Source organism: Arachis hypogaea, chromosome 6 (assembly GCF_003086295.3).
Source record: "Arachis hypogaea cultivar Tifrunner chromosome 6, arahy.Tifrunner.gnm2.J5K5, whole genome shotgun sequence".
Lineage (NCBI taxonomy): Eukaryota > Viridiplantae > Streptophyta > Magnoliopsida > Fabales > Fabaceae > Arachis > Arachis hypogaea.
The window spans coordinates 40,879,143-40,888,146 of record NC_092041.1 but is presented as its reverse complement, the minus strand read 5'-3'; the positions used below and the strand labels follow the sequence as shown (position 1 = coordinate 40,888,146).

Below are 9,004 nucleotides of genomic sequence, written 5' to 3'. Positions count from 1 at the left end.
GTAACTCATTTCTGCAATAAACAGCTTTACTCTGCTATGGTCCGATATGGAATTAGCCACAAAGTGGCAACCCTGTATCATCCACAGACAAATGACAAGCTGAAGTCTCTATCAGAGAGCTAAAAAGTTGAAAAAGGGAAACTCAGCTATGAGCTACAGAATTAAAAGACTCAATGCCTGCTTGAAAATATCAAAGATTTTATAAGGAAAAGGCAAAGAAGTGGCATTGACCAAGAATTGTTCATCCAGAGTCTTTGAGCAGGACAAAAATGCTGCTCTTCAACTCTAGGCTCAGATGTTCCAGGAAACTTAAATCTCGGTGGAGGGGTCTGTAGTTGATTACAGGAGTGTCACCATATGGATATGTTGAGCTTCAGGATACTGATTCTGACAAAAAGTTCATTGTTAATGGACAGAGGATCAACATTATCTGAAAGTAATTTTGAGCAGGAATGCTCAAAACTGAGGCTGGAATGATCCTCAGTGAAGGTCCAGCTAAAGACAATAAAGAAGCGCTTGCTGGGAGGCAACCCAGTCATTAGCAGGTTATATGTTTTGTTTCTACAAGGGCAATTATCAAAATTGAAGAAATTCACAGAGTTACAGAAGGATCAGTGCAAAAAGCAGAGAAAAGAGCTGCTGGCGAAAAAAAAAACTCCAGTAAGGGGTACTTTGGGCGTTAAAACGCCAGAATGGGCACCATTCTGGGCGTTTAACGGCAGTAAAGGTGCCATTTTTGGGCGTTAAACGCCAGAATGGGCACCATTCTGGCGGGTCTAACGCCAGGTGTGCAGCATCCTGGGTGTTTAGCAAACCGCCCAGTGATAAAGGATTTCTGACGTTAACGCCAGCCAGGGTACTTGGCTGGGCATTAAACGCCCAAATTGGCCAACAAATTGGGCGTTAAACCCAGAATGATACCATTCTGGGCGTTAACGCCAGAAAGGCAAGGGGAGGAGATTTTGTTTCCCACTTCAAATTTTTTCAAACTTTCTTGTTTTGATTCATATTTTTCTGCATAAACACATTACAAATTTTCATCATTCATCTCTCCAATTTCAAAATTAAAATCTTCTTCAAATCTATTTCAAATCCTTTCCTAGGCTCTTTCAAAAACTCAATTATCTCCTCAAATTTTTTCCATATCTTCTCAAATCTCCCTCAAATTTTCGAAAAATCTCTCCTCCTCTCCTATTTAAACACGTTCGGCCACCCTATTTCCCCACATCATTCGAATTTGCTCTCCTCCTCTCTCCCCTCTTTCCTTTCTTTTGCTTGAGGACAAGCAAACCTCTAAGTTTGGTGTGCTTTTCCGTGATCACAAAGTCAAGATTCATCAAGATCATGGCTCCTAAGGGGAAAACAAACCAATTTAAGAGGAAAGAAAGAGAATAATCCAAAGAATCTTTGGAATCAAGAGAAGTTCTTAACCAAAGAACATGAAGACCATTATCACAAAATAATGGGTCTGAGATCAGTGATCCCGGAAGTCAAATTCGATCTGAAAGAAGATGAATATCCGGGGATCCAAGAGCAAATTCGAAACAGAGGATGGGAAGTTCTAACCCAATCCTGAGATAAAGGTTGGAAGAAATATGGTTCAGGAATTCTACTCAAATTTGTGGCTGACAGATAAGCAAGAGAATGACTGGAACTGTTTTCTATACTTACAGAACCATGGTCAGAGGGAAAGTTATCTACTTCCATCTGACAAAATAAGAGAGGTCTTCAAATTACCTCAACTGCAAGATGATCCTGAATCCTTTAATAGGAGAATGGTGAGAGCAGATAAGGGGTTGGATCAAGTTCTAGAGGATATTTGCCCCCTGGAACTAAGTGGATAACCAATTCAAAAGGTGTCCCAAACCAACTCAAGAGGGGAACCTCAAAACCAATTGCAAGAGGCTGGCTAGACTTTATTGGGCGTTCCATATTGCCCACTAGCAACCGTTTCTGAGGTCACTATCAAGAGAGCAGTGATGATTCATTGCATTATGCTTGGAAAAGAAGTGGAAGTTCATCATCTGATTGCTTGTGAGATCTACACAATTGCAAATAAGAATTCCACTGAAGCCAAACTGGCTACCCAAGCTTGATCTCCTTGCTCTGTAAAGAGGCTGGGGTGAAGATGGGAGTAGATGAATTCATACCCATTGAACATCCAATCACCAAGAAGTCAATGGAAGGACAAATGCAAGACAACTCTATCAAAAAAAGGGCGCAGGAGTTCCTCCCTGAATTTCCTGAAATTGGACTACTGGGCCAGCCTAGAAGCATCTATCACCAAGTTGCAAGAAACTATGGAGCAACTTAAGGAAGAACAGCAGAATCAGAACTGCATGCTCTGCAAATTGCTGAAGGAACAAGAGAAGTAGGGGCGTGAACTTCAAGAGTTGAAATGCCAAAAGCTCTCCTCTCAAGTTGAGGGAGCATCCACTTCTCAAATCAAGGTTGTTGAGTCCTAACTCTGTGATAACCTCTATCATTAGGAGCCTATTTAAGTTTTTGTTTTCTATTCCTACTAGTCTCATCTTATATCTATTTTTGAGTCTTGTTCTTAATTCATGATTAATAAAATTTAAAGTTCATATCTTAAAGCTGTGAATATCCTATGAATCCATCACCTCTCTAAATGAAAAGTGCTTTAATCACAAAAGAACAAGAAGTACAGGATTTTGAATTCATCTTTGAAACTAGTTGAATTAGTTTGATGTGGTGACAATACTTTTTGTTTTCTGAATGAATTCTTGAACAGTGCATATGTCTTTTGAATTTGTTGTTTTAAGAATGTTAAAATTGTTGGCTCTTGAAAGAATGAGAAAAAAAGAGAACTGTTATTGAGGATCTGAAAAATCATCAAATTGATTCTTGAAGCTAGAAAAGCAGTGATTCAAAAAAAAATGAAAAAAATTAGAAGAAAAAGAAAGAAATGTCCGAGGGTTACCTGAACTGTAGGCGATCTCGGGGGGGGGGGGGGGGGGGGGGGGGGGGGGGGGGGTCGGATGAGATCTTCTGTGTTGGTCGGAGCCGACGTGTCCGGCATGTGTACGGCGGCGGAGCTGGTGTGTCCGACTTGTTGGACTTGGTGGTGGTGCTGATCCTTCGTCGCCGGAGGGTGGGGGGTACCTGCAAGGGACTCCGATGCTTAAGTTAGCAAGGGTATTGAGCAGGTATTGAGTAGAATCAGAGTATGAGTTATACCTGGGTGCTCCAGTGTATTTATAATGGTGAGATGTGGCCTCCTGCGGATAAGATAAGTTAGTTATCTTATCTTATCTTTAAGTGAGGTCATCTTATCTTTCAAGGGAACCGCCTTTATCTTTCTGGGTTTTAGCTGCCTTTAGATTGGGCTGTGTTCCTTCGTTTTGGGTCTGCTTTGGGCTCCTTTGGCGAGTTGGCCGAGCTCTTTGAGAAGAGGTCGGGCATTTGGCCGAGCTCTTTGAGAAGAGGTCGGGCATTTGGCCGAGCTCTTTGAGAAGAGGTCGGATAGTCTGACATGAAGAGGTCGGTCGGCTTGTCACTAAACATCCCGGGTCGGATAGCTTGACCCAGGGTATGAACAGTAGCTATGTTCAAGAATCATAATTCTTAACTAGGAGAATCAATAACACTATCTGAGTTCCTATGGATGCCAATCATTCTAAACTTCAAAGGATAAAGTGAGATGCCGAAACTGTTCAGAAGCAAAAAGCCACTAGTCCCGCTCATCTAATTGGAGCTAAGTTTCTTTGATATTTTGGAGTCTATAGTATATTCTCTTCTTTTTATTCTATTTTGATTTTCAGTTGCTTGGGGACAAGCAACAATTTAAGTTTGGTGTTGTGATGAGCGGATAATTTATACGCTTTTTGGCATTGTTTTTAGTATGTTTTAGTATATTTTAGATAGTTTTTAGTATATTTTTATTAGTTTTTAGTTAAAATTCACTTTTCTGGACTTTACTATGAGTTTGTGTGTTTTTTTGTGATTTCAGGTATTTTCTGACTGAAATTGAGGGTCCTGAGCAAAAATCTGATTCAGAGGCTGAAAAGGACTGCAGATGTTGTTGGATTCTGACCTCCCTGCACTCGAAGTAGATTTTCTAGAGCTACAGAAGCCCAATTGGCGCGCTCTCAACGGCATTGGAAAGTAGACATCCTGGGCTTTCCAGCAATGTATAATAGTCCATACTTTGCCCGAGATTTGATGGCCCAAACCGGCGTTGCAAATAAGCTTCAGAATTCCCAGCGTTTAACGCTGGAACTGGCATAAAAATTGGAGTTAAATGCCCAAACTGGCATAAAAGCTGGTGTTTAACCCCAGAAAAAGTCTCTACACATGAAAGCTTCAATGCTCAGCCCAAGAACACACTAAGTGGACCCAGAAGTGGATTTTTACGTCATTTACTCATTTCTGTATACCCTAGGTTACTAGTTCACTATTAATAGGATCTTTTGACATTGTATCTGTACCTTATGACACATTACACGTTTCTCATTGTATCTTCTACGGCATGAGTCTCTAAACCCCATGGTTGGGGGTGAGGAGCTCTACTGTGTCTTGATGGATTAATGCAATTACTACTGTTTTTCATTCAATCACGCTTGCTTCCATTCTAAGATATCACTTGTTCTTCAACCTGATGAATGTGATGATCCGTGACACTCATCATCATTCTCGCCTATGAACGTGTGCCTGATAACCACCTCCGTTCTACTTTAGATTGAGTGAATATCTCTTGGATTCCTTAATCAGAATCTTCGTGGTATAAGCTAGAATTGATGGCGGCATTCAAGAGAATCCAGAAGGTCTAAACCTTGTCTGTGGTATTCTGAGTAGGATTCAAGGATTGAATGACTGTGACGAGCTTCAAACTCCTGAGGGCTGGGCGTTAGTGATAGACGCAAAAGAATCACTGGATTCTATTCCAACCCGATTGAGAACCGACAGATGATTAGCCGTGCTGTGACAGAGCACGTTGAACATTTTCACTGAGAGGATGGGAGGTAGCCATTGACAACGGTGAAACCCTACATACAGCTTGCCATGGAAGGAGTCTTGCGTGCCTAAGAAGAAGACAGTAGGAAAGCAGAGATTCAGAAGATAGAGCATCTCCAAAACCTCAACCTGTTCTCCATTACTGCAAAACAAGTACTTATTTCATGTTCTTTTACTTTTCACAATAAATCCTGATGATTATTGATATCCTGACTAAGAGTTACAAGATAACCATAGCTTGCTTCAAGCCGACAATCTCCGTGGGATCGACCCTTACTCACGTAAGGTATTACTTGGACGACCCAGTGCACTTGCTGGTTAGTTGTGCGGGATTGCAAAAGTGTGATTGCAATTTAGTGCACCAAGCAACCTTGTCCGGCGGAGCGAGTAGGTGCTCTGGATGATAGTTCCTTGCCGCTATGGAGGGGAACATAAGTTCACAAAAGCGGTTGGGGAACCTTGCAGAATCTTTCGCCGGTTTGCCCTTTTCATTCTCATCAATGAGCCGGGAGCCTCACCAGAATGTTCTGGAGAAGGTCCTCATTCACCAAACCAAAACTTCCACCGTTCCCGGTGACCATGAAAATCAAAACAAGAAATCAAATTTAAGAGCAAATAATCAGATCAAAGAAAAATTTGACCAATAATTTACCTAAGGCTGCATTGTAGATGCAGAGATAGAAACAGAGAGGCTGGAGAGAGAAGACATAAACAGCGAAGAGGCTAGGGGAGGCAAAAATAACAGAGAGTGAATCGAAGCACACAAGGAGCGAAGGCGATAGAGCAGATGGGAAGAGACAATAGAGGAAGGAGGGCAGAGACTGGCGGCGCAGAGGAAGGAAAGGCGACCTCCATTCGCTAACCGACACGGTGAGTAGTGAGCACCGAGGGAGTGCGAGCGCCAGCAGAGACAGGTTAGGGGAGACGACGGAGCGAGCCCTGACAGATGAGAGAGTGCAAGCACCGTAGATGAGCTTTGTCTGAGTGTTAGGGTTTTCAGAGCGTTAGTGTGTAATAGGGGAGAAGAGTAGAAGTCTGATGAGTTAGTGACTTAGTGTAGCGCGTTTGGGAGGGAGTTTCTTTTTTTCTAGTGGAACCTTTTTAGCACGCTTTTCTAGGGTGCCAATAGAGTTATTAGAAATGGGGACGCTTTAAAAACGTGCCAAGATCAAAAACTTTTCGCCACGCTTTATAAGTATCTCTATTTCTCCCTATGGCCACGCTTTTTAAGTGTGTCAAGAAAAAGCGTATCCAAATCTCTAATCAATTTCCACCCTCATAAAAGCGTGGCTATAGACCCCTTTCGCCACGCTTTTTAAACGTGGCAAAAAAAGCGTGTCCAAATCCCTAATCAATTGCCACCCTCGTAAAAGCGTGGCCATTGACCACTTTTGGCCATGCTTTTAAAGTGTGGCAAGAAAAAAGCGTGGCCATAGGCCTTTTTTCTTGTAGTGTACTTGGAGAGAATACTTCCAACTCTTAGCACCATACTAATTCGAATCTTGTTGATTAGATTTAGTGCCAGAATGACTAATTCGAATTAAATCAATTCGATTTATATGAAGAGTGGGAATGCTTCCAACTTTCGATTTAGTATTGGAATGGCTAATTCAAATTAAATCAATTCGATTTGTATATAAATATGCATGGGGATATGCATGTCGTATTTTTTATTTTTAGACTTTTACGTAATTTTGTTCTCTCTTTGGATTATTTAGGTATTTTACCCTTTACTTTTAATATATATTTGTATTCCAATATGTATTTTATACTGATAGCTGACTTTGGCGGCTGATTTTGGTGTACACGTAGTATAGTCGAAATCATTAATGTTACCTTCTCTTATACTGATAGCTGACTTTGGTGGCTATTTTTTTTACAATATTAAATACGTAAAAATGAACCATTTTTATTGCTACACTTTGTAATTTTTGTTTCAAGTTCCATCGCTCATCCAAAAGAATTTTTTAATTATTCTTTTATCACTTTTTATAACTATAATTGATTTTTAGCTCATGATATTAGTGGACAAATAATGTGTTTTTTTTTTGTTGCCCCACGATATCCTCTAGCGTAGTTCGACATGTTAAGAATTAATCCGTCGCGAATCTGAACTTCATTTAAGGGTTTGCTGCCGGCCAATGAATTGCTATATGCATAAAGTAAGATCTGAATCTTCGATACTTGTTTAAGCGGACGAGTGAGCTGACCAACCCAAATTAGTTTGGACAAATAATACATTATTCAAGTGAATCAAGCCATTTTTTTTGTTCTGAAAACGTATATTGTGCAGGAGAAATATACATTTTTTTTTGGTGATGAAGAAACATACATTTTAAAAACTATAAATAAATTTAGCCCGGTCCACAAATTTAATCGACATGGGCCTAAATGAGTTAAACTGACCCATCTTTGGTTTTTGTGTGTATTTGTTTCTTAATCAATCCTTGCCACATTAAATGTAGTCCCTCAACTTTGTGGTGGAATTATATAAATCTCTACATTAATTAATTAAATATTTGGTGAATCTAAATAAATCTTTTGTACATAAATTTATAATACAATTCACCTCTTCTATGGATATATTTTTCAATCAAATATTTTCGGTAATTTTTAAGCAGTGATGGCCAAATATTTTTTTCTTTTTCAAATAAATAAATCTTATTTCCAACAAATAAGAAAATATATATATATATATATATATATATATATATATAAGAAGCTAGTTGGGTTTAATCAAAACTAAAATTATTATTCGTAACTTTCATATAATTATGTAATTTAATTTTATATTATGTTTAATATTTTGAAATATTTTCCTAATTTTAGATGGGTTGCGAAAAAATAATTTATGAATGTATCCAAAACGAACGAAAACATAAAATTTCTTTCATGCAAAGAAAAGATGAAATCATGAAGAAAATTTCAACATTTTTAAAGTTATGTAAAGTTAAAACTTGTCTAATTGTTTATGGAGATGATTCTTTTTAACTAATGACTTGACTACAAGAATATTCAAAGGTACAATCCATAATTGAAACATACGAGGTTCAAAAGAACAATGAGACACACCCCATGATCTTTGATGGAAAAGAATTTTTCACGAACAAGAAGATCATGGATGAGGCTTAGATTTTTAAATTGAGAAAGAGGGTACTCCGACTAAAGTATCCTATCATGGATCCAATCTTTACTACCTTAGATGGGAACCAATTGATGGAGTTCATTGCTTTGGTGAACACTAAAATTGAAACTTGTAAAGAAAGAATTGACATGTTGAAGGAGGATAATAAAGATACTGGTAGCAACTTTAATGTTGACCAAAGTTAAAGTCAGCTCAATTTCATTAGTGATGGTATGATCACACCTATTATAGTTCGCACACACAATTTTTTTAACCATGCGGTGCGAGAGAGTGTAACACTATCCGCGAAGCTTTGCAGGTACCGTAGGTGCCTGCCGAGGATGAGGCCATTGCGGCTCGCCCTTGGGTGTCCTACTCGGGATAGCATCAATTAAAGAACAAGGGTCGGCACGACGTAAAAAAAAAAAAAAAAAAGAGGCACAACACGAGGACTTCCCAGGAGGTACTCTCGCCCAAGCACGCTTAACTGCACAGTTCTGATGGGATCCGGTGCATTAGTGCTGGTATGATCGCACCTATTATAGTTCGCACACACAATTTTCTTAACCATGCGGCGCGAGAGAGCGCAACACTATCCGCGAAGCCTTGTGGGTACCGTAGGTGCCTGCCGAGGATGAGGCCATTGCGGCTCGCCCTTAGGTGTCCTACTCGTGATAGCGTCATTTAAAGAACGAGGGTCGGCACGACGTAAAAAAAAAGAGGTGCAACACGAGGACTTCCCAGGAGGTCACCCATCCTAGTACTACTCTCGCCAAAGCACGCTGAACTGCAGAGTTCTGATGGGATCCGGTGCATTAGTGTTGGTATGATCGCACCTATTATACTTCGCACACACAATTTTCTTAACCATGCGGCGCGAGGAGCGTAACACTATCCGCGAAG

At 39.9% G+C, this 9,004-nt stretch overlaps 1 non-coding gene and 1 pseudogene across 1 annotated transcript; both read right to left on the bottom strand.

The window, feature by feature from the left end:
• Positions 1 to 8,536: 8,536 nt before the first annotated feature.
• On the bottom strand, positions 8,537 to 8,639 carry LOC112699551 (5S ribosomal RNA; annotated as a pseudogene).
• Positions 8,640 to 8,820: 181 nt separating this feature from the next.
• On the bottom strand, positions 8,821 to 8,939 carry LOC112699206 (5S ribosomal RNA). Its single transcript, XR_003152319.1, has one exon. It is a non-coding gene; the product is annotated as a 5S ribosomal RNA (ribosomal RNA).
• Positions 8,940 to 9,004: the final 65 nt, after the last annotated feature.